This window comes from Strigops habroptila, chromosome 5 (assembly GCF_004027225.2).
Source record: "Strigops habroptila isolate Jane chromosome 5, bStrHab1.2.pri, whole genome shotgun sequence".
NCBI lineage: Eukaryota > Metazoa > Chordata > Aves > Psittaciformes > Psittacidae > Strigops > Strigops habroptila.
In genome coordinates this window covers 79,108,252-79,127,864 of record NC_044281.2, presented here as the reverse complement: position 1 = coordinate 79,127,864, position 19,613 = coordinate 79,108,252, and the positions used below count along the sequence as shown (strand labels likewise).

Below are 19,613 nucleotides of genomic sequence, written 5' to 3'. Positions count from 1 at the left end.
TCTATTTCTATCCCAAACATGGAGGAGAGAAAAAGGACCAGGATACCCACAGAGAACCTGTTTGGGCAAGGTAACCCCAAGAGAAGGGCCCATGGCAGGGGGTTGGAACTGGATAAGCTTTAAGGTCCCTTCCAACCCAAACCAGTCTGTGATTCTATGAGAGTGTTTTGCTAACTGCTGGTTCTCCTAAGACTAAGAAGTAAGAGATGGCTGCTCAGGCCAATAAGTCCAATAAGGAGGAAGAAAGAACCAAGATTTGGCAAGGGTTATGGAAAAAATGCAGTCTTTTGTTCATCTCTTAGAGGTACAGAAGAGCACGAGGCATGAAAGCTCTCTGGATGCCCACAAACACTCCCACTGTTCACTCTGGCATCTCCTTGGGACTTGAAAGAATTCTGCAATGCAAAGAAATGCTGCAGTCAGCCCTGAGTGGGCTCGATGACTGAGCAGCAAGCAAAGGAAACCCTGCGTGCCCAGGCTGGAATGAAGAACATTCAAACACAAATACGCTGAAGTATTGCTTGCAGAAGTCAAGGCCCCTGGGGAGCGGCAGGATGAACGTTTGCCAACACAGTGGTGCTTTCTGGGAGTCAAACACATGCCCAAAGGAGAACCGAGTGACGCCACCAACCCCAGGGAGCACAGTAAGGGCAGCACAGCCTGAATGCACACCTGAACTGCAAGGTCAAGAGGCGACAACGCTCTCCACCATGTGGAAAAGAGAACAGCAGCACCCTGCAATACAGCCACAACTCCATCACTGTTTCCATCTTGATTTATGCTGCCTCCTCAGCTGTCAACTAATTCCATCACCTATGGTAGATAGGTTTTATCGCCATGGCTTTGTATCTCATAAACCTGGATGCAAGGAGGAGGAGCTGGCCCTGTAGCCAGCAACAGCACGCTTCCGAAAGGACCATCAGCATCCTGGAGGAATGCCATCCAACAGCAATCCATCGCCCGGAGCAGAGAACAGAGGATACAAGTGTGGGCTGAAAGTCAGCTATTGTGTGGATACACCTATAAAGGAACATCTGCTGGAATAGGAGTAAGGAAGAAAACAGGAAGCCTGAGCCTGTTTGCCCAAGGACGGGGATTATAATAGTGCCTGTCTTTATAGCATACAACGGATGCTCCTGCAAGACTGTCACGTGCCATGAGGAGGAACACCTGGATAAATATCTTTCTTTGGGATACTTGGAGGGTGAGGAACCCTTATCTCATGAAGTGTGAGGTGGGAAGAGCACCAGGATGGAGAAGCAGCGCAAGGGTGAGGATGGGAGGGAACGGGGACAGCCAGCTGCTGGCTTTGACAGTGATGCTGCCTGAGGTATCAGGAGGTCACTTCCTTTCCATGCTTCCCACTCGCCCCATGGGAATACAGTTTGTTATCTGACAGTCAAGAAATAAACACTGGCCTTTTCCAGGAGCACTGAGTGGTGAATCAGCACCAAGATCTACCACAGTGAGGTAATTCTGTGCAGAACCTGGTACTGGTTATGGAACCTCCAACAGGAGTTGTGCTCCATTAAATGAAATCTTTGCCAAGGATAAAACTAAGCCCCTGCAGCACTGATCTCCTCAGGGAAAAGCACATTTCTGGGTGCCCTCCAGTAAGCTGTTCCTTTGCCTTGTCGCTTTAGTGCCCATGCATTCCAACAGCAGTCCCACTCATTCCCTGGGAGGCTGAACACAGTCCTATGTGCTTCCAGACCTGGCCTCTGTTAACACAAGCACTGGAGGTAAAAAGAAGCTGGGAATACTGAAGGCAGGCCCAATCTAGAGCCATTTGTTTCACTTGGAGACACCCTGGCAGTGGCTGCAATAAGTATGCGTGGCCTCTAATATGGAGCCTGTGTTTGGTGAGCATAATAAAGCACCTGAGCAGGGAAGTCGAGGCTGTTGAGCCTTCTTCCCTCTCTTGGCAGCATCAAAACTGCTTTCTGGTTTATGACGATGAGGGTGAGAGCATGGTCGAGCAGGTTGGCTGGGAGGTTGGGGGGGGTTCATCCTGCCATCTGTCCCCAGAAAGTACACGTCACAAATAAAAGGATGGGTGGGAAAACGAGTGATAGTGATGTAACCAGCAGGATTTGGAAACATCAGGAAAGCTGGGACCATCCCAGCTGGTGCTTGTTCTGATCGAGTGCTGTTTTTGGCTTAAACCCCTAAAATCAGTCACTGCTACCCCCTGTGTGCTCTCTCAGGGCAGCTTTTTTGGATTATATGAAACACTCCGACCCACTTCTAGCACTGAGATGAGCTCTTAAGCAGAAGTTGTTCCCTGTGAGGGTGCTGAGGCGCTGGCACAGGGTGCCCAGAGAAGCTGTGGCTGCCCCATCCCTGGCAGTGTTCAAGGCCAGGTTGGACACAGGGGCTTGGAGCAACCTGCTCTAGTGGAAGGTGTCCCTGCCCGTGGCAGGGGGTTGGAACTGGATGAGCTTTAAGGTCCCTTCCAACACAAACCAGGCTGGGATTCTGATTCTATGATTAAGCATCCCATGTGATGCCTGTATCGGCAGCTGGGAGTGGGGACCACCGAGGGGTCCCTGTGCTCTGCAGTGACATCCAGGTTCAGGTGCCTGCCCAGTGTGTGAGGCCACCAACATGGGAAGGGTTAAGGGAACTGCAGTTCAGGCTTGTTTGCCCCGCACATTAAGACAGGGATATTTTGCTGTGAACACACTGATCAGTATCTCCCAGCTGCCAGTTTAATCAGGATTAAGTGAGCAGCCAGTAATTTTGCTCTTTTCCAACAACATTTAGCCACTGTGTGCAAACGTTTCCTCTATCACAAACAAATGAACCTCGATATCATCAATCCAGACATCTTAAAGGGACTTAAAAAAAGAAAACCCCAAAGCAAAACACTAACAAGAAGGGCCAAGACTAATAATCTGGCTTTAATTAGAAGTTTTCCAGCTCACAGAAGGATGGAGCAGTGGTGGGGTGTTTGCCAGAGCCAAAGCATGCTTGCCTGGAGCACGCAGCGGGTGTCAGGATGAAGGCTGGATGGACACCTGCAAAGCCACCTTTGAAGTATTCAGGCATGCAAACACAGCAGGGAGCAGCACCCAGGTCCCCAACACCTCCCCAGCCCACGGGGGCTCCAAAGCCAATGTCAGAGCAGTGCCCCAAAGCAGAGACAGTTCCCCAGTCTGCAGGGATTGTAGAATCCCAGACTGGTTTGTGTAGGAAGGGACCTTAAAGCTCATTCAGTTCCAACCCCTGCCACGGGCAGGGACACCTTCCACTAGAGCAGGTTGCTCCAAGCCCCTGTGTCCAACCTGGCCTTGAACACTGCCAGGGATGGGGCAGCCACAGCTTCTCTGGGCACCCTGTGCCAGCGCCTCAGCACCCTCACAGGGAAGAGCTTCTGCCTCAGAGCTCATCTCAATCTCCCCTCTGGCAGGTTAAAGCCATTCCCCTTGGCCTGTCCCTACAGGCCCTTGTCCAAAGCCCCTCTCCAGGTTTCCTGGAGCCCCTTTAGGCACTGGAGCTGCTCTAAGGTCTCCCCTTCAGGAGCCTTCTCTTCTCCAGGCTGCCCCAGCCCAGCTCTCTCAGCCTGGCTCCATAGGATGTGGCCAGACACAGAGGTCTTACCATGGCAGGAGAGGTTTGACTCCTCAAATGCTGTTTTACTGCTGAGGTGGCAAATCTTGCAGCCCTGCAGCTCCCAGCACAGTTCAGGAAACACTTTAACATGCTGCTGGCACAGTCTGCACCCACAGGCACTGAATATTCATCTATGTGCAAACTGCTCCTCTTCTGAAACACATCCACCTTTGGTGAGGGGTGGCCACAGCCACCGACACAGTGACACATACAAACACACTGAAGTCATTGAGCTTGGACTACACCAGAGCTCTTTGGGATTGAACTCCCCAGGCTACAGGTGACAGATGCTTGCAGACCCACAAACAAACGACCACAGCACAACAGCTCTGAAGAGCCAGCTTCTGCTGCTTTGTCCTCTTCACCCTAAAATGTTTCTTATTCCCATCCATGGAGGAAGAGGTCTCATCCTAGGAGGATGGGAAGCAGGACATGCAGAAGCCCAGCTCTGAGCATTGGAAAAGCCCTTTCTCTCAGCTATTCTGCCCATCGCAAACACACCAGAAGTTCTCTGAAGGAAGGCTGACAGACGGGGCTGGACTTTCTTTCCAAGCTTCCTCTGAAATCACACTTGGCAGAGCAGCCCCAGCCTGTTGGAAAAGCACGGGAACGTGCGTGGCAAGAGCCGCTCTCAGGTTGGAGCTCTCTTGGTTTTTCTAAGCCATCTGGGCTCTGATTTAGCTTGCAGAATAGAGCCCTGTAAATCCCAAATGAAAAGCCAACTCCTCACCCATGGGTTCAGCTTCTGGCTGATGGCTGAAGCTGAAGAACTCACTCTGAAAACCTCCCAGATAACAGCAGCAGGGAAAGGCCTTTGCCACCACAAAGGAAAATTCACCCAATGCTTCCCCATTTCCCAGACCCTGACTGCCTCATCTGGCTGGAAAATCTCTGCTACTATTTCCCATCTCCTGGAAAAGCAGCGAGAGACCCAGTGCAGGCAGAGCTTAGGGAGCTGATGAGTTTCCCAGTGCTGGGTTACACAACCCTCCTTCTAGCCAGCAAAGCAAGGCAGCGCTTGAAACACTGGAGCCCTACTTCTGACCCTGAACCTGAAGTCCCACCTTGACTGAGTTTTCCACCACCATGCCCAAGTGGCAACAGTGAGCATCTTAGAGCAAACAACCCCAGTGCAAACACCATCTGCTGCAAATCCCTCATCCTTTACATACTTCCAAAGCTTTGCAAGGTCCATGGACATCTCTTGCCCTCCTTTTCACCATGTGGACCCAGAGGAATCCTTGAAGAAGGGAAAAATATTGACTATGACTCACCAGTTGGGGTGAATTCTGCTTGCTTGGTCATGCTACATAAGCCACAAAGACACAGCCATAGGGTGGGGAAGCATGTCATTCCTCAGTGGCAAGACTTTTCAGAGCAAAGTCTTTCATTGCCCAGCTCTGCTTCCTTCCACTAGAGCAGGTTGCTCCAAGCCCCTGTGTCCAACCTGGCCTTGAACACTGCCAGGGATGGGGCAGCCACAGCTTCTCTGGGCACCCTGTGCCAGCGCCTCAGCACCCTCACAGGGAAGAGCTTCTGCCTAAGAGCTCATCTCAGGCTCCCCTCTGGCAGGTTAAAGCCATTCCCCTTGGCCTGTCCCTACAGGCCCTTGTCCAAAGCCCCTCTCCAGGTTTCCTGGAGCCCCTTTAGGCACTGGAGCTGCTCTCAGGTCTCCCCTTCAGGAGCGTTCTCTTCTCCAGGCTGCCCCAGCCCAGCTCTCTCAGCCTGGCTCCAGAGCAGAGCTGCTCCAGCCCTCGCAGCAGCTCCGGGGCCTCCTCTGGCCTCGCTCCAGCAGCTCCACGTCCCTCTTGTGCTGTTGCCCCAGAGCTGGATCAGGACCGCAGGGGGGGTCTCCCCAGAGCGCAGCAGAGCGGCAGGATCCCCTCCCTGACCTGCTGCTCACGCTCTGGGGGTGCACCCAACACATTTAGGCCATAGGAGCAGTGATTTGAGGGAGGCTGCCATGTAGCAGAGCAGGTTCAGGCACCACTGAAGGCCCAGCCAGCTTCATTGTGAAGGGCTCAGAGGTTTTGGTGCCAGGTAGGATAGTGGATAACATTGTGCTCCTCCAAGATTTGATATAGCTCAGCATTACCCAGCGCTGCCTTTGGGGGTGTTAGAATCAGACTTTGTGCTCTTTCTTTAAAGATCTTCAAGAGTTTTACAAACATCCAGACACTAAATCTCTCAGCATTCCCAGGGTACACATAAACCATCTGGGATATCCACTGAGGCATCTTTAAAAGTTCCAACAACTCCTTTATCTGTTTTACTGCACGGGAAACTGAGGCCCCGAAGGAGTCGAGCCAACGTTTCCTAACTTGAATGCCTGATGTGAAGCAATGCATCCGCATGCAGAAATCATCTACAGTTTTTACTTTTCTTTTCGTAAATCAGATTAAAGCATTACAAGGCTGACCCCCTTCCAGACAGCTTGGTTGGCTGCTTTGTGTTTCAACACTTGGATTTTGCCCACAAAAAACACCACCGGTGTATTGCAGGAATTGGACCATCCACCTGCATGTGCTCACACACACACAGAGCCCTGAAAATGGCAACACCAAAGAAGTATTGCCCACAAAACCAAAAATTCCTTTTGGATATCGAAGCTATTATATAGAATATATACTTACTATGCATAATTAAAAATCTGGGCAGCTTTAATGGGTATTGCCCTTGATAATGTGGAAGCAAGAAAGAACAAAATCATCAGGAGCTACATTATTCTCACAGCCTATTATCACAGTGTAATCTTATTAAAGAAAACTCATGCTGGTGCAGCCTCTTACCTTCACCACTGACAGAAGAGCCATGTGGTGGATTTCTGAGTGCACAGAGATAATGAAATTACAGGGAATTATGCGGCCCTCCTATGGAAAAAGGAGCATAATTCCATTCCTTCGAGGAGGGATGCTGGTTTTTTCTCAGGGAGGAGAAACCAGCGTTACTTGGTTATGAAGCATAAAGGGACTATTCATCAGGAGCTGCAGACAAGAGATTCTGGAGAAGATCTAGGGGCTACCAGTGCAAAAAGGCACAGCTTGCTGCCAGTTTATCCAACAGCCAGTGTGCTCGCTGGCTTCAATGGCTTCCATCACGTTGCTCGGTGTCAGTGTATGGTCCTGCCACCCAACATGTGGACCACCAACGCTGGGGCACTGCTGGTGCATCCTATGATACAGCAATGCTTGTGCTGTCCTCCCTCTGATGTTCCTTTCCCCATGTGGCTGGTCCCAAACTGATGAAATCACTCGGAGAGCTCCCTCTCTGTCAACATTCCTGTGATGGATCCCATTTGGCTGATGGCACTAACTCAGAGCCGTGGTGAACTCCACCACTCTGGCTTCCCCACGGCTCAGTGTCTAGCCATGGCTGTGCTAGTCCAGGATGCTGCACTGAAGCAGGGCATGGAAATCCCGACTGGGTCAGGGTAATGATGAGGGCAAAGGGTGCCACAAGAGCCCAGGCACAACAGAAGGCCAAAGCAAGCTGTCAGCAGATGGGGAGAGCAGACCTGGCCCTACAGCTCCACTTTCCACCAAAAAATTCCTATTCCTGAGGGGGCAGTACTGGGACCGGTGCTGTTTAATATCTTCATCAGTGCCATGGACAGTGGGATTGAGCACCCTCAGCAAGCTTGCTGATGAAACCAAGCTGTGTGGTGCTGTCGACACACTGCAGGGAAGGGATGGGATCCAGAGGGACCTGGACAGGCTGGAGAGGTGGGACCATGCAAACCCCATGGAGTTCAACAAGGCCAAGTGCAAGGTCCTGCACATGGGTTGGGGCAATCCCCGGCACAAACACAGGCTGGGGGAGACTGGATGGAGCAGCCCTTAGGAGAAGGACTTGGGGGTGTTGGTCAATGAGAAGCTCCCCATGACCGGGCTTCAGTGTGTGCTTGAGCTCAGAACCCCCCCGTGTGCTGGGCTGCACCCCCAGAGCATGAGCAGCAGCTGGTCATGAGTTAGGGACACATAATATGGAGCTTGCAACCTAATTTAAACACCAGCAGCATAAGGGAGAAAGGCCTCACATCCCTCCTCACCTGCGGTGAAGGACATGCAATTAGAAGTTTTCTGCAAATATTCATTACAGTGGACTTACTTAGCTACTGACCAATGGATCTTCTAATTGTATTAAGTTTCTCAGTGTAATAAACTTAACTGAAGTATGGATTATACTCTTGTTCTAATTAAAACAAAAGCGTGTAAGGCGTCCTAGCCATCAGAAAGAGTTTTAATGGCTCTGTGGGGTCAAATTGCTGAAAATATTAGTGTGTTGTCTAAAGCCTGCAGCTCAATTAGATTCTTCATCTGAGTGGAATTCATGTTACTTCAAACGATGCATCCGGAAATAGCTGGAATATAGCTCTGGACCGTTTACTTCCATGCTACACCTCTTCCGCCCTCCAGTCATAAATCCTGACTTCCTCAGTCCCCTCCAATCCTGTGGCATGGGGAAGAGCTGAGGAAAGCTGGAACCACTCGGTGCAAATGTATTTTGCACATCACCGCAGTAAGAGCTGCACCATTTGCTACCCTGCTCTTGTGCACAAGGTGTAGAGCAGGGAGGTCATCATTCTCCTGCAATAGATACAGAGAGGAAACCACACATATTGCTGCCAGCAGCCAAGGGGAAAAGGTATTTAGTACATAGGTAGTGGCAAAGCAAAGCTCTGATCACAGCAGCAGAACTCAAGAGACCACAGGGTTGAAATGCCAGCAGCCCTGGAGCTGAGGACAGAGAGGGGAAGGGTTTGCATGTCCTGCCTGCGCCGTGCTGCAGCTCCGCTTCTCGCCTTTGCAGCCCGAGGAGGAACTGACCTACTTTAATCCAACCTCCTTATGCCAAGTGAAGAGGGGATTTGGAAACAGGACGTTCTCCCTGGAAAGAGCTGGACTTAATTTCTTCCACTCCTTTGGCAGCATCTGTCTCTGCACTTCTCTAAGACAAAACACACAGCCCTTTCTTTTTTAATGGATGCTGCCTGAGGCAGGAGAAAGCCATTTGCTGTAGGTGATGTCTCCACCCAGCTCCTACCAGAAGTGACACGTTTGCAAAGTCAAAAAGCCACCACTCCTGAGGGCTCTCCAACCACCAAACAAGTGTTTTCAAGTCACTATGATCCCTTTTTCCCCAGCCCTCACTTGTCTTCAGTAACCCTTCCTGTTTCTAAACCACCTGGTGATGCTTGGATGGGCACAGGGGAAATGCAAACTTACCTCTGGAGAGGAAAAAGGTCCCAAAACCTTTGGGCAGATTTGGACAGTTAAAGCACTGCCAGGCTGGTGCATCATCTATTTAAACGTGGTGCCAGGGTTTGTGTTGTGAGGAACAGCTCGGCTGGTGTCATTGCTCCAGGTACCCCCAGCACCATCAGGCTGGACACCCAGCCACTTGCTCCAGCTGGTGGAAGGAATCCATCCTCTAACCTGTTTTCCCCTGGACACCCAGCTGGAACTGATGGGAGCATTGGAAATGTGCAGCTCTCTTCTGGTCTCTGGGCCATGAGGAGCAGTGGGGAGGCTCTATGAGAGCAGCAGTTGCTCAAAGGCAGGGCTGGGGAGGAAAATGTGAGCTCAGGAAGAGCTTGTGGTTATGAGTCAGGGTGTCACAAAGCAGCTTGAGAGGTGACACTTCGACCAGCCTGAACCAAAGGCTTCCTGCCATCAAAATACCTCATTCAAGTCACGCCGGAGGCTCAGCACAGCCACGCAGCAACACCTCTCCTCCAACACACCACGGGGATGTGCGACTTGCTGCAACAAGTCTGATGGTGCTAAACCATCCTGGTCTCGGTGCCACAGCACCTACAACGGCACACCCACAACCATGCCCATCCTGCTTCCCCACACCGTGATACAGCCTTTTTGATGGTGTTTTACAGCAGCTTATTAGTATTTGTATGGTCACCTCTCTCATCCCAAATAACCGCCTGGATGGGGAGGCTGGGGTCAGCAGAGCCCTTCTCAAACCCCTGTCACCACTCAACCACTGCTGAGCCCTGCCATGGCAATGTCACAACATCTGTAAGTTCTTCAGTTCCAGGATAATCCCATTTTAGACAGCCTTAACTGGCCATGTTCACCCAGTTAGCAACTGGTGTTTACCCAGTATAGCAAGTCCTTGATGGTGCACACCCAGGTGTGCATTAATACAGGGAGGAGGCTTTATGCTATAATTTGGAAGTTGATTTAAAAATGCTGCTTGCCTGATGTATAAGTTCGCGATACGATGGTTTGAGCCCAGTGAGAGCTGCATTGCAGCCATCACCTCTGAGAAGAGAGATACCCAAGCAGCCAAGTAGAGAGGACATAACACCGAGGGGATACTGCAGCGAGTAAACCTAATTACGTGCCTATTAGGTTGCCAAGAGCTGAAGGGACAGAAGATGCTATAAGGTGAGCACATTAGCATAAGAGAACATCACTCATGCTGGCAGCCCAAGAAAGGAGGGAGCCTGCACCCAGAAGTAGCCACGTCCAAACAACTGAACATCCTGCAAATTCCTTGTGAAATAAAGACAAGGGCAGGTTAAGGAGAAGATGATTCAAAAGACCAAAGACTTGAAGTGAGAGGAAACTGCCAGGAGTTTCTACTCGGCATCCAGCATATTTCTGTGCATATGAGACATCCTCTGGCAAGAACTAGGCAAGCAGCAGGCACACAACCGCAGGAGCATGCTGCAGCTGAACAACCTGAACAGAACTGGTATGATTTACTGAGGAAACTAAGGATACATTCCTCCAAAACCCATAGGTTTTGCTCCAGAGGTTTCTGTGTGATAAATCCCATTAGCGATGGGATTTACATGTTGAACATGCTGAGATGAGGAGAGGTAAAGCAGGGTTAAGGAAAAGATAACACAGATGCTACTTCACAGCCCCAGCTAATTTTCATGCAATTCTGGTTTTAGACAAAGAGCCTTCCATTGGGTTTTGTGTAAGAATAGCAATGTAGGCTATTCAAAGGGCAATAACACACCACTCTCATGGCTAAAGTCACCTGATTCCTTAACATACATCCTCAAGGAGCAAAGCATGGAGTGGGTTCAACAACTGCTACCGGACTCAATCTCTTCCCTGAGACCCTTCTCAGCTCCAGCTTTGGGGCAGACAACAGGACAAAATGATTTCAAGTGAAGCCCTTCCTTGCTAATTGCATCTTGCATTAGCAATGGGTTACGCTGAGGACCAAGCAGGAGCAAATCTATTCCATGCTATGGCTGGTTCAGGGAGTTACGGTGAACACCAAATCCCACACAGATTCAGTGAGGGACAAGATTAAGGCTTTGTTAAAGCTGAGCAAGTGCTTAAGAGCTTCACTGAAAACAAATGAGCTGAAAAATACCTTAGAAGTGCTTAACAGAAGGGTAGCAACCATGCATGGCTGTTTTCACAGCCCCTTAAACTAGAGATTGAATACAAGGAAAAGGAAAAACAAAGCGAAGAAAGGGAAATCCACTTTAGCTGAGATAAACTGAATTTACACATTTATATACCCCGAAAAGCAAGAGGCGGCATCTCACAAGCTAAAATGGGCTCCTCTTTCCCAAAGGTGTCAAGTATGATCACCTGTGAAACAGGAATGTGAGCTGATGTTTCCTTTACTAAAATGCTGGAATTCAACGTTATTTTGGGTAAGTTTGCGTAAAGAAAAGTGAGCAGGATAATCCCACCCCATTCCAACAAACCTCTGCCACTTCCTAATGCACGTAAGAAGGGAGGTGGAACCTCTCTGAGCACAGCTCTCGCACAGCTCCGTCCTCATGCATCCTTGTGCTCTCGATGTGGCTCTGAACCACTGCCTGCCCCTCACTGTAGATCCCTGGCATAACTACATAGGAGATTTTGGTGTTAATCTCTGCCAAATCAGAAACACAAACGAGGCTGCTTGAACTTGGTTGTAAAGCAGCATCCAGGGCCCAGCGCTCCAGGCAGGTAATGTGCTGCCTTCACTAAAACAAGCAGGTGAGTCTTCCAGACTTCCCCAAAACCAATGGCCAAACCTATGAAACACAAGAGGTGAGCCCTGTCAGTGCATGGAACAGCAGCTGAATCCTTTTGGGAGCCAAATAACAGACTCACTTGCCACCCTTATGTGGCCTCAGCACTAAACCAATCCCTTCTGGCCTTTCTGTTCCCTGGCAGTGTTCAAGGCCAGGTTGGACACAGGGGCTTGGAGCAACCTGCTCTAGTGGAAGGTGTCCCTGCCCGTGGCAGGGGTTGGAACTGGATGAGCTTTAAGGTCCCTTCAACCCAAACCAGGCTGGGATTCCATGATTCTATGATATATGTATGAACAATGTGGGAACTAGGCAAGGATAACTCAAAATGGAGCTGCTGTTGGACAGCTTCCCTGTGGCTTTTGCAGAGCACAGGCTCCTTTTAGCTCTTCCCATCAGACAGACTTTGCCCCATGCCTGGGACAAGGCTTCCCCCCCAGTGATGGAAAGGATCCCCCTCTCCCTGCCCCAAGCCAGCGTTTGGCTCTCTGGAAGCCAGAATGCAGGATTTTGTTGCATGACTATAAATGGTGAATTGCATGGGCCAGGAAGGGTTATTTATTTATTCCTTCATTCCTCAGTGCATGCAAAGCCAAACTGTGCCTGTCTCCTGGGACTGCATGTGAGAGCTAAGGGCTATGGACTGTCTATAGGGTGAAGTCCCCACGTGCTGTCAAGTTTTATTGGGCAAATAAACCTTGCTGAAGCTACAAATCATGGAATCCTAGCTTCCAAAAGGAAAACTGCTATTCTCACCCAGTAAACCCATTAAGCATTTCATTGCTTTCACTCCGGTCCAGGCTCAAATCAGTTGTCCAAATACTGAAGGTTCAGTTCCAGCTCCAGGACAGAAGCCCCAAAGCCCTGGCACTGCTTCCCAGACTACAACAGGTCAAATCCTGCCTGCTGCTGGCTGAAGCCAAGGTTACCTTGAGCAGGCAAGGCGAGAAGAGCCAGGCCCAGTGTATATAATTGTATCTATGGCCTGGAAAGAAGGAAAGGCATTTTTTTTTCCCCTTTGAACTTACAAGTAGATGAACCCAGCAGGAAGAAATTCCAGTCCTTTCCTTTCAGTTGAAAATAGATCCATAAAATCTTGCTAAGTCTATTGGCTAATGCAAGCACTGGGAGGCAGCTTAAATGCGCTTCCCAAGGGCAGGGTATGCTACGATCATCACATTTAAAAGTCACTGGGGTCTAAGTTTAAAAATCAAAACTACACATACATTCCCTGTTCCTAAGCTTCACCAGGAACCCCCCTGCTGCTCCTGACCTCCTTCTGGTAATGCAGGGAATCCGATTTTGGAAACATTCCCAAAAAGAAGAGAAATAATGGTAAGTCAATGATCAGATTTTTAAATGCAATGTGTCAACTCCGGTGCAGCGGAGTGTCCTGGTGTGATAAACCTGCTGATCATGGGAATTCCTACACATGGGAGTTGAGAATCATAGATTCCCAGACTGGTTTGTGTTGGAAGGGACCTTAAAGCTCATCCAGCTCCAACCCCCTGCCACGGGCAGGGACACCTTCCACTAGAGCAGGTTGCTCCAAGCCCCTGTGTCCAACCTGGCCTTGAACACTGCCAGGGATGGGGCAGCCACAGCTTCTCTGGGAAAAGTCTGTGCCAGCGCCTCAGCACCCTCCCAGGGAAGAGCTTCTTCCTTATATCCAACCTGAACTTCCCCTGTTACAGGTTGAACCCATCACTCCTTGTCCTGTCACTCCAGTCCCTGATGAAGGTCCCTCCCCAGCATCCTTGTAGCCCCCTTCAGACACTGGAAGCTGCTCTGAGGTCTCCACGCAGCTTCTCTTCTCCAGGCTGAACAGCCCCAACTCTCTCAGCCTGTCTCCATACGGGAGCTGCTCCAGCCCCTGATCATCCTCGTGGCCTTCTCTGGACTTGCTCCAACAGCTCCATGTCCTTCTTGTGTTGAGGACATCAGAACTATTCCATAACGATTTTTCATCAGTGTGTTTTTCAGGTGAGATCACAGCTGAATGGTCGAATGCGAGCACAAGGCAGGGAGCAGCAGCCACCCAGTCTCACTGCTGGGTGGGAAAACAGGCCCCACATTGGCATATGACATGGGTCATGTCACTTAACTCCAAGCAAAAGAAAAGCAATGCACAGCTTGAGGGGTTTTAAGTTTCAGCTGCTTTAAGGAGCTTGGGTTTTTTTAAGGAATCTCTGCTCTAGCACTGTTGGGAAATGGGACGGTGGGGAAGAGAGATGGGGAGATGGAAGCTAGGTCAGGCAGAGGAATTCACTGTCTTTGATGCCATCTACTGGAAAGGTGACTCCACGACTTGGGACATGCTGCTTTGCTGGAGACCACTAAGTTATGACCTTCTCCGGTGAGGAGTTGGATGCTGTAAGCAAGATACAAGCTTAGAAAGTGCATCCTGCAAAGTGATGCTCTGCAGGATCCATAGATGCTGTGGGACTTGCGACAGTGCAGTGAGGTTTTCAGAAACATGGTGTGCTGTGAGCCCAGAAAAACCAGGCAGGAAAGCAGAGCCCAAGGAAAAAGCACTGCCATGGGAAAGGAGGGCAAGGAAGGGGGAGTCCCTGGCTGTAAGGTTCAATCTAGAGGGGATTATGGCCCTCCTAGGAGGAGAGAGGAGGGACAGAGCCACCAGTTAAGGGAGGAAGAACCTCGTTCACTTCCAGCTACAGCCCAGTGTGGGCACCAGCCTCTGAAATCAAAGCTGGGCTGTTGCCCATGAATGAAGGAGAAACAAGATTTGGATGGTATGTCTGAAATCCCTGGCATTTTCCCACGAGGATGGACCAAACTTTGTCCAGTCACTCCACAGCACCAAGTTTTCCTCCCTCCCTCCCTCCCTCCCGATGTGCTTCTCAGTGCACCAGACAGGCTCATGGCAGGAAAAGCCAGGCTCATTTACCTGCTTATTTCACATTGCAGTTTCTCTGATGTCAACACTGCTGTCAAATGCCACACTCTGCAACACTGGCACTGTCTGCAGTACCCAAACTACTGGAGGATGCTTAATGCAAACACTCTGCATGACAGAGAAACAACACTGGGGGGCTTTTTCGAGCCCTTGCTATTTTAGGAAGGTGTAAAAACCACATTTAAGTTTCTTATTCAGTGTTTCTTTGTGCCTTTTCTTTAAGTACACCAGCAGATAAGACCCAGACTAGTCCAGGCTTGGGTTTTTTCCTGTCCCAGCAATTGCAATCTGAAGGTAGGAAATCCCTGCCAAGTGTCCCAACTCCATGGCATGTGCTGGCTCTGGATGTGGAGCCAGCATTGGCTTGGAAAGCAGGCACAGCAATCTCGGTATACAAGACACTTCTCCCACACTGTCTTGTGAAAGGAGCTTGAGAACACAGCGACAGCCACGTGGCTTTCTGAAGACAGTGGATTGTCTTCTCCATAAGAGTCTGACTACTCCAGGGAGTATATACCCTGCCCCGAGTCCTCCTGTTGTTTTACATAGTGCTGTGCCTTTGGGAAGGTTCCTTTCCTTCTGCTGTATAAAAGAGCCAGAAAATAGGCTTTGATCCCTCCAGCGTTCCCTTGGTATCTGCCATGGAGATCTGAACCAACTCTTCACACAGCAAATGGGATTCATTAAATTCTATCACACTCTCAAGGATTTCCATAGACATACACCCTATACATTTGCAATACAGAGACATGGCCAAATTCCCCACACAGTGATTGCTATAGAAAACTGCTGTTCTACTGACTAGTCTCTCTTCCAGGAGTTTCCTATAAAGAAGCAGCTCCTGGATTTACTGGCAATCAGCCACTTCCTAGATGATGCCCACTTGAGATCCAGTTAGTTTGCTAACCAGTCAAGGCAGCGCTGAATACGGACACAGTTTGTGCTCTATCCAGTGTCAGCCACACACTGTATCGCAGCCCTCACATCCAGTGCAGGAATACTCAGGCAAGACACTAACACTTGTGGTTGCTTTTTGTTTCTTGCCACCTCCTGCCAGTTGAGTGGCTGTTCCCACTAATGCTGCCTCACAAGGTGCCCTGGAGAAGAGGAACAGTAGAAGTGGGAAGGATGCTGCCAACTTCTCTTGCGTGTAAGTTGTTTCTTGTCTACACTGCTTGTAGTGCCCTTGCTGAGGGATATGAGATGGGGTTTCCCTCCAGCCACTCTCACAGGACTCCGGACTTCTCCATTCAGAAAACATTCCTGGATATAAACCATCTGGCTGTGTGTGTGCTGGGAGCATAATGGAGCACAGGCTGGGCTGGTTCGGCTCTCCGCTTCCAGATTCCTCTCCACCTACAGAGCCCACTTATGGTTTGGGTTGCTTTTCCTCCAAACCTCTCCCTCCACCTTTCACTTAACACAGCCTCATTCCTCAGAGGAATGAGGAATTCATTGCAATGAGGCATTCATTGCAATGAGGCTTGCAACACAGCCTCATTCCTCAGACAAAGTCAGGAGGGAAATAACAACTCCTCACCGAGGCACTGGACATTACAGCATCCTGGTAAGAAGAGCCTGGCTTTTTTCCTTTTTCCTGGCCTTTCATCCTGGAAAGGGATGTCCCCACAGCATCCGAAGGGGACTGCATGGGAATGGCTCAGTCACCAGCAGCAAGGAGGTCTCTACTCAGCAACTTCAAGGGAAGGAGAGCAGTAGAAGTGCACACATGGGGCACGATGCCAGCACCAGAGAAGGGATTGAGGGAAGTTTGCCATTGCCCTGGTTTGCCCAGAGCGACCCAGAGATGATTTGTGCCCCCCAAGACATGTCACCCTTCATGACAGCAGTGACCCATGGCCAGGCAGGGACAGTCGCTGGGACCTGAGCTGCAGGAAGTGGGAGCTGCAAAGCTGTTTATCCATTCCCATCAGATCCAGTCGCTCCTTTTGATCCAGGAAGCATCTGTCTGGATGAAACGACACTCTGCATTATTATTCAGCGTGGGTAAACCCTAAATGTTTATATGGCAAACTCCACTGCTTCCTACTAATTGTGTTTTGCTTTTGGTAACAGGCTGTGCTTTGGCAGGGACAAAGCCCTTGAGAATGGCCAGATTAGTACACAAGGGTGTGGGAGGAGGGTGCCAGAAGAGGCAATTCTGAGCTAAAGAATGTACACTGCAGCTGGATCAGAGGGTCCAAAGCTCTGATGGAAGGCAAAGGGGTTACTCCATCCCCCCTCTGTGACCATCCTATTCAACATCTCCATAATGCGCTTCCCAAAACCTTCCAAGAGCTTCGTAGAGCAACTTCTCACATGAAAACACCCTCCCCAAGACACAGCATTAATAATGTCAGTGTTTTTTGTAGCTGAAAGCAATCCCAGGTCAGGATTTCCAGAAAGGCTCTGCCTCTTGTGACTGGGGTGTGCAATGGTTTAAAAGTAATAGAAAATACAGGAAGAAAGCGACATGTGGGAGTTGCAAAACCTTTTCCAGCTCTTCAGCAGTGATGGGAAAGGCTCCCATCGGTTTCGGATGGAGAAGGACCAGACCTGCACGAGGAGGCTGCCATGGACAGACGGCACGCTCCCTCATCCATGGCTACACCACAGCTGGTGCACAGCTGGAAGTACAAGCCAGAAGCCACTCCTAAACCCACCTCCTGCTCCCAGATACCCCACGAGTTTAAGTTCTGCCAAAGCTGCAGCAAGACCAGTGAGATACAAAGACCTCAGGAAGTCGCTTTGATTTCCTAACACTTGGAGCATCTGTTGGCTCTCACATTCAATGACCTGCCTACAAACGGGTTGAATGCGGAGCAAAGCTGACACTGAGGGTACCAGCCCTGTTCTGGACAGGATGGGGGGACATTTTATGCTGCTGTTCAACCTGTTTCCCAAGCACATTCAAAGATTTCTTCCTTCATTTTACTCAGACCAAGCATTTCACAGCTATCAGGATAAATGTGCTGATGTTCCCTAAAAAAACACCAATCCCACACCATGCAACACCTCAGCCCAACTCTTCAGGACTTGGATGTACGTGAAAAAGGAGAAATTTTTGACATTAGGGAAAAATTCCTAATAGACATTAGACAGAAGTTGTTCCCTATGAGGGTGCTGAGGCGCTGGCACAGGGTGCCCACAGAAGCTGTGGCTGCCCCATCCCTGGCAGTGTTCAAGGCCAGGTTGGACACAGGGGCTTGGAGCAACCTGCTCTAGTGGAAGGTGTCCCTGCCCGTGGCAGGGGTTGGAACTGGATGAGCTTTAAGGTCCCTTCCAACACAAACCATTCCATGCTTCTATGATTCTACCATGTGAGTCAGCCACCAAGGTCAGGAGCAGGCAGGGGTGGCAGGACAGGAGATGGGATCATGGGACTTTACAGATACTGCTTCAGCAACCAGGGCACTGAGGCTTCCTGAAACACCCCAAAAAACACATTCAGACCCCTCTTGCCCTCTTGTCTCCTCAATTACCCAACTCATCTGGAGCTTGTGGCCTTCCCGGTGACAATGCAGTGGTACTGGTGACAACACACCCCTCCAGCATGTTCCTATAGGACGATACAGCACGTGAGAGCCGCGGCACCAGTTCAGGCAGGCAGCCCCGGTGTAATCGTGTGCTCTGCTTTCAACAGTGGCCAGTTTCTGACAGTGGCTTAGGAAAATGTAGGAGATTTTATATTATTAGAATTTGTGCCCTGAAGGAAAATTGCCCTTTGAATTTTATTAGTGAGAACTTGGCTTGTGTCTTGAAGCACAAAGATTTACAGCGCTACTGAAGCCCTTGGACTAAAACCCTGCCTCAGAAGGAGTCAAAGGAAATTTGCCTTCTCTCTTCTTTGGGCCATTATTTTCATCTTTCATGGTTTGTTGTTTGGGGGTTTATGTGTGCTTATAACAACTCCAAAATCCCACAATGCTTTAATGTTGAACGGGAAATCAAGGCTATGTATTTCAACTCCTGCAAGGCACGCCGGACTGGAAAAGACACTTACCACTTTTGTGGTAAGAAAAGAGTAAATATTCAGCCAAAAGACAGCACAGCTCATAAACCCACAAATGCAGACAGGCCCAGCAATTACCAATGTGCTGCAAAAAACAGACCAGCAACAGTTACTAAACCCCAGTCCAGGCATTTTCCTGTAATACTAAATGATGATATGAAAACTGCTGCCAGGCCATAGCTCTGCTCCTCTCCTTGCCTTCATCATAGAATCCCAGACTGGTTTGTGTTGGAAAGGACCTCAAAGCTCACCCAGTTCCAACCCCCTGCCACAGGCAGGGACACCTTCCACTAGAGCAGGTTGCTCCAAGCCCCTGTGTCCAACTTGGCCTTGAACACTGCCAGGGATGGGGCAGCCACAGCTTCTCTGGGCACCCTGTGCCAGCGCCTCAGCACCCTCACAGGGAAGAGCTTCTGCCTCGGAGCTCATCTCAGCCTCCCCTCTGGCAGGTTAAAGCCATTCCCCTTGGCCTGTCCCTACAGGCCCTTGTCCAAAGCCCCTCTCCAGGTTTCCTGTCAACCCCTTTAGGTGGATGGGTTCATTTGTTCAACGGGTTCTTTTGTGTTTGTCTGGTGGGGTTTTTTCTTACCAACTCATTTATGGGACATTAATTGGGGAATACCACCAATGTGCAACACATTGTTTTAAGTTTAGAAATAGGTGGCTGGATTCTCACCTGCTATAAGGAGTTTCCATTTCCAGGCACCTGCTGGTGCTGTGGCCCACTGGGTGCCTGGAAATAGCTTAGCAAGTGTAAAAGGAAGTAAAAATGGTTTCTCCATGCATCTGGAACACATTGAATCCATCAGGGGAAGGAGAGGCATTTGTGAGAGTGAACTCTTCATTTATCAGCGTACGAGCTATTGAAAAGACTTGGATGGAGCTGGGATAATTATAACCAAGATCAGTCTTCCTGGAATGGGAAAGTAACGACAACCCTAATTTTACCAAAAGCTCTGAAATTTACTGTCTATTTATTTAACACCCCAGACCCTTTCCTGCGGCAGAGCATCAGCCAGATTTATGGAGGTGCAGCTTAGAAATCGAAATACTCAGGAGTT

The 19,613-nt window shown here is 49.7% G+C and overlaps 1 protein-coding gene across 3 annotated transcripts in view; it reads right to left on the bottom strand.

The window, feature by feature from the left end:
- LHPP (phospholysine phosphohistidine inorganic pyrophosphate phosphatase) overlaps positions 1–19,613 on the bottom strand; it is a 79,636-nt gene that overhangs the window by 22,590 nt on the left and 37,433 nt on the right. The window lies entirely within an intron of this gene.